This window comes from Somniosus microcephalus, chromosome 10 (genome assembly GCF_052327205.1).
Source record: "Somniosus microcephalus isolate GS21.2 chromosome 10, FLI_Smic_1.0, whole genome shotgun sequence".
NCBI lineage: Eukaryota > Metazoa > Chordata > Chondrichthyes > Squaliformes > Somniosidae > Somniosus > Somniosus microcephalus.
Genome location: NC_140996.1, coordinates 171,603,112 through 171,615,345, shown reverse-complemented (window position 1 = coordinate 171,615,345; position 12,234 = coordinate 171,603,112). Strand labels below are relative to the sequence as shown.

The 12,234-nt window shown below is 48.1% G+C and overlaps 1 protein-coding gene across 4 annotated transcripts in view; it reads left to right on the top strand.

Moving 5' to 3' along the window:
- The window catches only part of LOC147111859 (palmitoyltransferase ZDHHC20-B-like), a 121,329-nt gene that overhangs the window by 84,145 nt on the left and 24,950 nt on the right, over positions 1-12,234 (top strand). The window lies entirely within an intron of this gene.

The following is a 12,234-nucleotide window of genomic DNA, read 5'->3' as shown; positions in this document are numbered from 1 at the left end:
TACGTATCTTGTCAGCACTAACAGCCAAGTTAATTTATACAAATGTATGTTCAATCATTTAACTGTCTAGAATGCCATTTAATTGGGTCTTAAACAGTGCACAAGACTGAGATTGATAGATTTTTGTTGTGTACAGATATCAAGGGATTATGGAACAAAGGCAGGTAAACGGAGTTGATGAAGTGATCAGCCATTACCTAATTGAATGACAGAACAGGCTTGAGGGGATGAATAGCCTACTCCTGTTTTCTACTGTGTCTGAAGGCAGTTGCCTTTTTCTCAGGTGTTCGAAATCCTGCTGTTAAACTGGATATTTTTGTCTTTTTCCAACTCTGAACATTTTTCTGGCTATTTATGTAAACAGTTGAAAGTTTTATACTAATTTGGAAAAAAAGATGAAAAAAAATCATAAACACAATGAAAAGATTACAGAAAACATGGAATTAGACTAAAGGATATTTAACAGGTGCAGATTAAAGCATCAGTGTGTCCAATGTACTGTATATTAATGACTTGGATTAAGGAATAGAGGCCTAGAAATTCAGTATAGCCACTTTTGGGGCGGTAAAGTCGGGCGGGCGCTAAAGTTTGCGCCCGGCGCAAAGTCGATGGCACTTCGCCGATATTCAGTAGCTTCGCCCTAAGAGGTTGCTTGAGCGCTAAAACTGGCGTTGCACGCCTATCTTTAGGCGCTAAGCCGGCGGTGCAGAGGGATAGCGCCGAGGCCGGGCGCAGCGCAGGTGCGCTCATTTCTTGATTGACAGCAGACACCGTGGCGCCGGCCAGCTCTTAAAGGGGGAAGGGTCGACTTGCTCTGCTGCAACGGCCTGCACACTGCAGCCTTCCAGCTAGGCCTGAACACTGCTGGTGATCAGAAGGAGCCATGGCAACGGTACAGAAGGCCCGTGAGCGTGCCCTGCGCTTCTCAGCCCATGACTTGAAGGTGATGGTGAGGGCCTTGGAGAAGAGACAGCACATCTTGTTCCCAGACACTGGCAGGAAGCCTCCCACCAGCGTCTATAGGAAAGCCTGGAGGGAGGTCGCCCGCTGGGTGTCGGCCACCGGCGATGCCCCCAGGGACAATGTCCAATGCCGGAAGAAGTTTAATGACCTGACCAGGATTGTCAGGGTGAGTACCCTTTCCAGTCTCCTCCTCATCCTTGCATGTACACCTCACATGATGGGCAAAGGGACCTGAAAGCCCTAATGGCCAGCCCTCAGCCAGCAGCTATGGGACAGTCATGAACATCAATTGCACATTCTGCACTTTACACCATGGGAGGCAGCGCACACCACATCAGGGCTACACACTGGCCAAGCTATTCCACCATGGGAGGCGGCGCACACCACATCAGGGCTACACACTGGCCAAGCTATTCCACCATGGGAGGCAGCGCACACCACATCAGGGCTACACACTGGCCAAGCTATTCGACCATGGGAGGTAGCGCACACCACATCAGGGCTACACACCGTACTTACAGGCCGTCCTTTCTCTTGCAGGCAAAACTTGCCAACAACCGAAGGCACCAGGAGCAGACCGGGGGAGGCCGCCCCCAGATCCAGGAGCTCACTCCCCTGGAGGAGTGCGTGAGTCGCCTCATGGGACCCCGGGTGATTGGGCCCGTCGCCTGTGGAGATGCCGACCCTCTTCTGGGCCACAATGGTATGGACATCACCTTTTGGACCTCTCTCGTCGCACTTGCGCATCCGATCTACCTCCTTTGCCATTGTCCGACCAATGCGCTGAATGCCACCAGTCATGCCTCCCTCGCTGACGCCCTCTCCTCACTCTAAAGCTACTCTTGTGCCTTCCTGCTTTCAGCTGGTGACGAGGAGCTCCCTGAAGCTGCCAGTGACAGCCCCTCCGAGGAGGAGGAGGAACAGGAAGGCGGACCATCGGGGCAGCAGTCAGGTGCGGCTGCAGATGCCGAAGTAGTGGACACGTCTTCCCTGGAGGAGAGCCTGGAGGAAGTGTCGGAGGGGAGTGGAGCTGCTGGGACCAGTGGCGTCCAGCAACCCAGGAGGGCTGCGGTTGGTCCGCGGCCTTCCCCCCAGAGGGGGGAAGGATCGGAGGGGAGTGCAGTTGCTGGGCCCAGTCGCCGCCGGCAACGTGGCAAGGGTCGGCCAGCTCTGCCCCCTGCTCCCCAGCGGGAGAGTCCGGACTCCAGTCCGGCCACCTTCAACTCACAGTAGGTGCGCCACCTCGATCAAATGGCCCAGGATTCGGATCGCCGGCACACCGAGCTGATGGGGGTAGTGGCACAGATGCCTGAGGCCATCGAGTCCCTGGCTAGTAGTGTGCGCGAGTTCGGGGCCTCACATGCCGCGAGTGGCCGGCTGATCAGTGATGCCGTCCAGACAGTGGCTGCTCTGTTGCGGTCGCAGACCAGGGCAACAGGGGCACTGACTGCTGCCACACGCGCTGCGTCAGCCAGGCATCGCCTGGACACCCGCCGCGCTGCAGCAGCACAGCGGGCTGCCCTTCGGCAGATTGGTGCGCATGCTGCAGTGCGGGTTCGTGCGAGTGCCAGAGTGGCACATCACCAGCCAGGGCCGACCATCCGCCAGATTGCACACATTCCTCCAGCCACCACCGCCACTCCCCCAGTGGCGCCTCAACGGCAAGCGGCTGCGAATGATGTTGGCCAGGCACAGCTGCGCCAATCACCAGCCGGACCCTCGAGGGGCAAACCCCATCTAGGCCGCCCCCCAAGGGCATCTGCCAGAAGGACATCTAATCCTCAGGAGCCTTTCCCCAGCCTCGCAGCAGCCACTGGGCAGAGCTTGCGGAGGAGCAGCAGGCCGGGCAGGGGCCCCAAAAGGCTCGACAAGGTCTCGCCCTCGCGGCCCAAGAAGTAGACGGTGTGGCCAAGTGTTATTTTATATGGCGATGCCTATGTTTCTTTTGGCCATGGTTGTTTTGTTTCTGGGGATGTTTTTTGGGTTAAGGCCGAGGATGAAGGCCATTTTTGAACAAATGTTCAGTTATTCCTCCCCAGGTTGTGGGAGTGAGTCATTTGATGTACTGTTTTTTGGGGCCGTTTAATGTTTCTGGGTTTCATGTGTGAAGGGGTTTCATTGGTCTAAAATAAAGATTTCTCTTTATTCAGACAGTGTCCATGTTTGTTGCTGTAAGTGTTTGTTGCCTCGCCGGCTGAGGGCTTGCGGAGCGGCTGCGTTCATGTTCCTTCATGGCCACAAGGCATTCCCTGACGGGGCTTAGAAGTGACGTTCAATAAGCCGCCGACGGACGGCCCTTGGACCTTCTCGCTCCCTCCTGGGATGGTACTCCTCCTCCTGAGGTGGTGGTCCAACGTGAGGTGGCAGTGCCTGAGTCCTGCGGAGAGCCAGGTTGTGCAGCATGCAGCAAACAACAACGAATTGGGACACTCGGTCCGGGGAATACTGCAGAGATCCGCCGGGACGATCCAGGCAGCGGAACCGCTGCTTGAGGACGCCAATTGTTTGCTCGATTATGTTCCTGCTCGCTTGATGACTCTCGTTGTATGCCTCTTCAGCAGGGGTCCTGGGCGCGCGGAGCGGGGTCATGAGCCAGGTACACAAAGGATAGCCTTTGTCCCCGAGAAGCCATCCTCTTGGGGGAGGCTGTGCCTCGAACATGTCACGCACAGTTGTCTGCCGCAGGATAAAGGCATCGTGGCTGCTGCCTGGAAAGCGGGCATTGACAGCTAGGATGCGCTGCTTGTGGCCACACACCAGCTGCACATTGAGGGAATGGTAGCCCTTCCGGTTGCGGTAATCCTCGGCATGCTCCACAGGTGCCCGCAAAGCCACATACGTACAGTCAATGGCGCTCTGCACCAAGGGAAAGGCCGCGAATCTTGCAAATCCCAGTGCACGCTGATGCTGCCTCTCCAGGGCCATGGGGAAGGAGATGAATTGGCGTCTCCTTCTGAAAAGGGCATCGGTCACCTGGCGGATGCAGCAATGCACGGCGAACTGGGATATGTTAGCTATGTCCCCAGCAGCGGATTGGAAGGAGCCGGTGGCATAGAAGTTCAAGGCCACCGTCACCTTCGCCTCCACCGACAGAGACGTCCTGCTCCTGAGCTTTGGACGCAGATCTCTGCGAAGCAGATGGCAGATCTCTGCAACCACCTCCTTTCGGAATCTCAGCCTTTTTACACATCTCGCGCCACTCATGTTGAGGTAGGTGCGCTGCTGGCGGTATGCCCTGACTGGGTAAGGCCTATGTTGCCGACGCCTGTTGCCCCCTCTGCGTCTAGCCAGGGCTGCCCCTCTCACACCGCGTCTGCGAGCCCTACGGACATGACGCTGAAACTCAGCGTTGGCACCCCATGCAGCCCCCATAATATGCTGCCAAACAGTCAAATATACAAGAGGCCACTTGCAACGCTCTGGCCTGAAGCCAAAAATACCTGAGCTAGTGTTGGCCCAAACCAGAAAGCTGTCTTCCTTGGTCTCTCTCCAGAAATCCGTTGCACAAGAGTGTTTGCTGCAAAATGCCTGCCCTTTATAGTGCAGGGTAAGTGCCCTTTAATTTACGCTCCCCGGGTCCCGCGTCGGCTCTGTTGCGTTCCACTAAACAAGCGTGCGGGCCGCCGGCCGCACAATGGGGCGGTCCCACTGAAGTTCTGGATCGGGGCGCGCAAAGGGCGTTGCACGAGGATATGACGTCATTTTCTGTGCGCGCAGGTGAGCGCGCGCTAAACTTTGCGCCGGCGCTAAATGTCTACTTAATTTGGGGCGAGGCGCAGATCGCGCTGCGCCCGGATGCTACACGCATAGCACCCGAAATTCACTTCTCTTAAGGCGCTAACGGCTGGCGCAACCAACTGAATTTCTAGGCCAGAGAGTTGTATACTCAAGTTTGTAGATGATACTGTTCGAAGGCACAGAAAGTAGTGTGGATGGGAGCAGGAAGTTGCAAAGGAACATAGTTTAGTCCACTGACTTAGTCTGTCTATGGCAGATGAAGTTCAATGTGGAGGTGTGAGGTCATCCACTTTGGATTCGAGAAAGACAAATTGGAATATTTTCTTAATGGTGAGAGAATAGGAGCTGTGGAGGAGCAAAGGGATTTCGGTGTCCATGTGTACAAATCACTAAAAGCTAGTGCACAGGTACAAAAAGTATTCAAAAAGTCTGATGAAATGTTGGCCTTTATCTAAAGAGGGTTGAAATTCAAAAGTGAGGAAGTGATGCTTCAGTTGTATAGAACCCTGGTCAGACCCTATCTCAAGTACTCTGTTCAATTTTGGGCACCAAACCTCAGGAAAGATATATTGGCTTTGGAAGGGGTACTGTGCGGATTCACCAATATGATACCAGGGCATGAAGAGTTAAATTGAGACAGGTTGCATAAACTTGGTTTGTATTCTCTTGAGTTTAGAAGGTTGAGGGGTAATCTAATTGAGATATTTAAGATGGTTAAGGGGTTTGATAGGGTAGACACAGAAACTATTTCCTTTGGCGGGTGAATCCAGAACAAGAGGGTATAACCTTAAAATTAGAGCTGGCCATTTAGGAGTGAAATCAGAAAGCACTTTTTCACACAACGGGTAGTTGGAATCGCTCCCAAAAAGCTGTGGATGCTGGAACAATTGAAATTTTGAAGACTTTGAGCGATAAACTTTTGTTGGGTAGAGGTATCGAGTGATTTGGAGCAAAGATGGGGAAATGCAGTTGAGGTACTGATCAGCCATGAAAAGAAGCTGCAGTCACTGCACTTCAATAAGTGCTTTCAGATATTTCAACTATATGAATACAAAACTTACCTATATATTAAATTTGGTATGTGGAGCTTATGTTTCATTGAAAGGCTCAGTATAAGTACCTGTTACACTTGTAGGTAGCACTATAATGGGACCTCTCAACCTTAAATGTTAAGCTGCGTGTTGCACTATAGCTGATATTTATAAACTATATCAACATGATGGAAAAGTCTGGCCACGTGTTCCCACAAAGCACACAAAATGCTTTTTGAATTGTTTTTCCATCCTTCATGTTTTTCTCAGTAACTAATAAATAGTAAATGAAGGTTTAAATGAAATTTAAAAAAATTATATTACATAGGATATACGGCACAGAAACGGACCATTCGACCCGACCAGTCCATGCTGGCATTTATGCTCCACTCGACCCTCGTCCCGTCTTTCCTCATCTAAATCTATCAGCATAACCCTCTATTCCCTTTTAACTCATATGCTTGTCTAGCCTCCCCTTAAATGCTATTTGCTTCAACCACTCCCTGTGGTAGCGAGTTCCACATTCTCGCCACCCTTTGGATAAAGAAGTTTCTTCTGAATTCCCTATTGGATTTCTTGTTGACTATCTTATATTGATGACCTCTAGTTATGCTCTTCCCCACAAGTGGAAACATTCTCTCTGTATCCACTCTATCAAAACCTTTCATAATTTTATAGACCTCTATTAGGTCATCCCTCAGCCTTTTTTCAAGAGAAAACAGAGACCCAGCCTGTTCATCCTGTCCTGATATGTATACCCTTGCATTTCTGGTATCATCCTTGTAAATCTTCTCTACACCCTCTCCATTGCCTCGATATCCTTTTTATAATATGGTGACCAGTCAAGTGTGGTCTAACCAAGGTTCGATACAGGTTTAGCATAACTTCCCTACTTTTCAATACTATCCCTCTAGAAATAAACCCTGGTGCTTGGTTTGCTTTTTTTATGGCCTTGCATACCTGTGTCGCAACTTGTGGTTATTTGTGTATTTGTACTCTGATCCCTTTGTTCCTCTACCCCACGTAGACTGCATGATTAAATTTCTCTGGTGTCTTTTAAAGCATCATTAAAGTTTTTACTTAAATGCCGCAGCCTCTCCTAAAAGCCTCGGCTTGGATTTTGATTTTTTTGCCTAAAGCTGAATTTTAATTGTGCAGTCTGAGCATGTAGAGTGTACCTAAATTCCCAAGATCCTAAATTCCCAAGATGCATAAGCACTGTTTGGTCTGTTGTACTGACAGGATTTTTTTTTATTTAGCAGTTTCTGCCCAGTAGCTTTTCCTAAAATAATTTTGAAAAATAAGCGGACATATTTCAAAAGCTTCACTGAAGTAAAATTTATATATTTTTTTTACGGCTGCATATTCACGGTGCACACCACTATTCCCAGCCAGAATGAAGATGATTGGGTAATTGCCCCGTGAATCACTGCTGTAAGTGACTGGAATTGATTTTACACACATAATTTGTATTATGTAACTATCCTCCACTCACTGCATTTTTCTGGAGAAATAACCCTGCCTTTATTCAGAGACTTTGCTGTAGTTTCAGTCATGAGTTCTGATTGCTGTCATTTGTAGATACTCTTTTTCTAAATAGACTCTGTTTGTTTGCTGAGTAAATCGACTGTTTGCTGTAAGTCCTGCCCCACCTCCAACTTATTGGCTGACGCAGTGGTGTTAATACTCACTTTATTTTTTAAACGAGTGTGTGTGTGTGTGTGTGTGTGAGAGAGAGAGAGAGAGAGATCTGCACATCTGTTGTAGTTTTTGTTTTGTATTATGTAAACTTTAAAAAGTGTATTAAGCTGAGGAGGAGAGAGAGACTGAGGTCAAAGAGAGGGAGTTTAGAGAGAAAGTGTAGTTCTTCACTTAATGTTTTAGTTTTCAAAATAAAAAATCTAGTTGAATTTTGAGGCCAACTAGTTAATCTCAAGCTGCGTTTCATTGACTAGAAATGTCAGTGCCAGTTCTACTTTCTAACATCTATGAGGCAGGCAGGCATTTTCTTTCCTCACTCGAATTTGATTTTTATTAAAGTTGAATTTTGAAAGCAAACAATCTTGAGGGAAATAGATGGGAGGGGTGGAGAGAAAGTGGTTGAGGATGAGCGGCCTCTGGCCTCTTGGCACCGTCCCAGAAGGGGGAGGGGAAGTAAGTGAGAGTGGATGGCAGGATAATGGTGAGGTGAATGACAATGGAAGAAGTGAGAAATGGAAGTACAGGAGTTGAGTTGGTAGTATACTGGAAGAGGTATGGGAGTGAGGGGATCATATGAAATGTGTAGTGGGAAGGTGAAGGAATAGGGGCTGTGTAGGGGTTGAGTGGCTGGGAGGAGCATGAGTAATGGGAGAAGGAAGAGGAAGGCAGCCTCTGAAAGTGACTTTTTCCCCCCTACAATCCCCACTAAAGATGTAGCCTGCTCCTTTCCCTGCCGTACCACCCATCACCTCCCACTTCTCACTTAAAAGGAAAGAAAAAGAAAAGCAGATGAGAACAGAGTGCAGCAAAAAGAAGAGTTCAGGGGAGTGAAGTAGCAGAAGAGACAGAGAGTGAAGCAGAAGAGGAGAGACAGAAACAGCAACATGAAGGCCTCTGAGTGTTAACATATTCTCTGACTTACTGTGTGTAATGCTATGGGAGATCAATTAGAATAATTAAAAAGGATTGTGGGCAATGTGTATTTGAGGTGTTTGGGAAAATGTATCTCACACTGGAAACAATCTGCCATACTCGCACCTCAATGGTTTAAATAGCTTTCATCTGTTCAGTAAATGAAGCTGATTTGCATAAATAGAAAATATCTGCCAATCCAAACCAGTCAATCAAATTGTTCCAAATAAATTGATTTATTTCAGCTACCATGTTGTTACCTCAGCTGACTGTATACAGGTTTTTAAAAAATACAATTTAACAAATACAAAAACTTAAATGATTGAGGAGGACACAAATAATCTCCCAGAGATGTCGGGGAACATATGGTCTAATGAGAGAGAGGAACTGAATGAAATCAGTATTTGTAGGGAAATGGTGTTAGGGAAATTGACGGGATTGAAGGCCGATAAATCCCCAGGGCCTGATAATCTACATCCTAGGGTACTTAAGGAAGTGGCCCTAGAAAAAGTAGATGCATTGCTGGTCATCTTCCAAAATTCTATAGACTCGAACAGTTCCCATGGATTGGAGGGTAGCTAATGTTACCCGACTATTCAAAAAAGGTGGTAGAGAGAAAACGGGGAATTATAGACCGGTAAGCCTGACATCGGTAGTGGGGAAAATGCTCGAGTCCATTATAAAAGATGTAATAGCAGAGCACTTGGAAAACAGTGACAGGATCAGACAAAGTCAACGTGGATTTACAAAAGGTAAATCATGCTTGACTAATCTACTTGAATTTTTTGAGGATGTAACTGGTATAGAATAGATAAGGGAGAACCAGTGGATGTGGTGTATTTGGACTTTCAGAAGGCTTTCGATAAGGTCCCGCATAAGAGATTAGCGTGTAAAGTTAAGGCACGTGGGATTGGGGGCAAGGTACTGACTTGGATAGAGAACTGGTTGGCAGACAGGAAGCAAAGAGTTGGAATAAACGGGTCTTTTTCCGAGTGGCAGGCAGTGACTAGTGGGGTACCGCAGGGATCGGTCCTAGGACCCCAGCTATTCACAATATATATTAATGATCTAGACAAGGGAACTAAATGTAATATCTCCAAGTTTGCAGACGACACAAAGCTGGGTGGGCGTGTGTGCTGTGAGGAGAATGCCGAGAAACTCCAGTATGATTTGGACAGGTTGGGCAGATGCAGTATAATGTGGATAAATGCGAGGTTATCCACTTTGGTGGCAAAAACAGGAAGGCAGATTATTATCTGAATGGCAATAGATTGGGAGAAGGGGAAGTGCAACGAGACCTGGGTGTCCTTGTGCACCAGTCGCTGAAGGTAAGCATGCAGGTGCAGCAGGCAGTTAAGAAGGCAAATGGTATGTTGGCCTTCGTAGCGAGAGGGTTCGAGTACAGGAACAAGGATGTCTTGCTGCAGTTGTACAGGGCCTTGGTGAGACCACACCTTGAGTATTGTGTGCAGTTTTGGTCGCCTTACCTGAGGAAGGATGTTCTTGCCATGGAGGGAGTGCAGCAAAGATTCACCAGACTGATACCTGGGATGACAGGAATGACATATGAGGAGAGATTGGGTCGATTGGGCTTATACTCGCTGGAGTTTAGAAGAATGAGAGGGGATCTCATTGAAACCTATAAAATTCTAACAGGACTAGACAGACTAGATGCAGGAAGGCTGTTCCCGATGGCGGGGGAGTCCAGAACCAGGGGTCACAGTCTAAGGATAAGGGGGTAAGCCATTTAGGACAGAGATGAGGAGGAATTTCTTCACCCAGAGAGTGGTGAACCTGTGAAATTCTCTGCCACACAGGGCAGTTGAGGCCAGTTCATTAAATATATTCAAGAAGGAGTTAGATATATTTCTTAAGGCTAAAGGGATATGGAGAGAAGGCAGGGACAGGGTACTGAGTTTGGATGATCAGCCATGATCTCATTGAATGGCGGAGTAGGCTCAAGGGGCCGAATGGCCTACTCCTGCTCCTATCTTCTATGTTTCTATGAACAAAAATATTTAAAATTATTCAAATTCTATTGGAAATATATCTAATGTTTTCCTCCATCAGTCTACCCTCTCTTATCACAGAAATCACAGAAACCCCACAGTGCAGATAGAGGCCATTTCGGCCCATCGAGCCTGCACCGACACATATCCCACCCGATCCTTGTAACCCCTACACCAACACATATCCCACCCTGTCCCCGTAACCCCACGTATTTAATCCCCCTAACACTAAGGGTCAATTTATCATAGCCAATCAACCTAACCCGCACATCTTTGGACTGTGGGAGGAAACCGGAGCACCCGGAGGAAACCCACGCAAACACGGGGAGAATGTGCAAACTCCACACAGACAGTCGCCCGAGGCCGGATTCGAACCCGGGTCCCTGGCGCTGTGAGGCAACAGTGCTAACCACTATGCCACCGAAATGAAGCTGAATTTTGCTCTCTTTTCCTGAAGCTTGTATTGTTCAGCTGGACTTTTTCTTGCTATTTAGATATATTTGAGGCTCTGCAGATGTGTGACTTAATTACCCTGCTCAGTTGCCCACTGTCAGTGCTTTTCTCCTATCGAGGAATAATACTTGTGTGTCTTCTCAGGCAGTCACAGCCACTGTTTGCTCTTGATGAGACCACTTTTCTCCCAGCTGGCTGTGACTGCTAACCGTACTGATTAACAATTGCAAGCAGTTTTTTTTTCTGGTGCATTCTTTGCTTGTGCACCTGCCACATCCACTACCTATGTTCCCAGATATCTTGAATGTTCCCTGTCCCTGCCCAAAGCTGCCAAACCCCTGTTTCCCTCATCCCACCTTTCCACTCCACCCACCAACCTCTCCGGCTTACCCCAGTACCCCAACATTGAATCCACACCCCAGAATTCTTTCCCAACTGCAGACAACCACCCCCAGTATTCCCAGACCATCCTGTGCTGCCACACACATAACCTTTCCAAATGGTCCCAGACCCTAGCCTGCCTTCCCCTCCCTAAATTCTCCTGCACCTCAGAGCCCCACCATTGCTTCCAGACCTCTACTTCCCTACGTGCAGAGTACCAATGAACACCTAGCTAGCCACCTCCACCCCCACATCTAGACCCCACTGAATGCTCCCAAACGCAGACTCTCCCATCTTCCTCCCACGTCCCCAATGCAGACCCCCACATTCTCCCAGCTCCTCATTTGCACGTGTTCCACCACCTGCCACATAACTTTTCCTGTGTCCCCATCTCAATATTTTTATTTTACTCAGGATACATTTCATTGGTAGAGCTCCAATGAAGGTGAAAGTAAGTTACAGGCAGAATTTATTACCAGTACTAATAAGTCATTTAGCACACAAAATAGTGTTGGTTTCAAAAGCATTTGCCTTTCTGATTGTTTGAGAGCCATAATGTTTTTCCTTCCCTGCTACTCCACCAATTGGGGTACACTTCTATTTTCTTCCCAGTATGCCTGGTCTATAGCTTGTAGCTTAACCTGCACAGGACTCTGTTTGGAGCCTTATCATATACTGTTATCAGGAACTCAGCAACATGGGGGAATTGAAATGGAGCTGTTCTCTTCTTCCACTCCCTCACCCCATTGTTATTACTTCAATATACCAGGTGCTGATATTTCTGTGCAAAATGATTCTACTATCAGTTAAAGCTGTAAAGGCTGTATAAATGTGTTTTAAATTATAAATGTTAGGACAAGATGACTGGAAAGCACACTGGTATGATGTGGTTTGGACTTAGCCTGCCACTCCACTAAGTTACTTCTTTGGGGTAGGGCCAAGTGCAAGTCAACAATTTCCCCATGGGGTGAAAGCAATCTGAGAGGCAGTCATACTCCTGCACACCACATGGATACCCAATCAAGAGTGGCATAGATGGAGAGTTG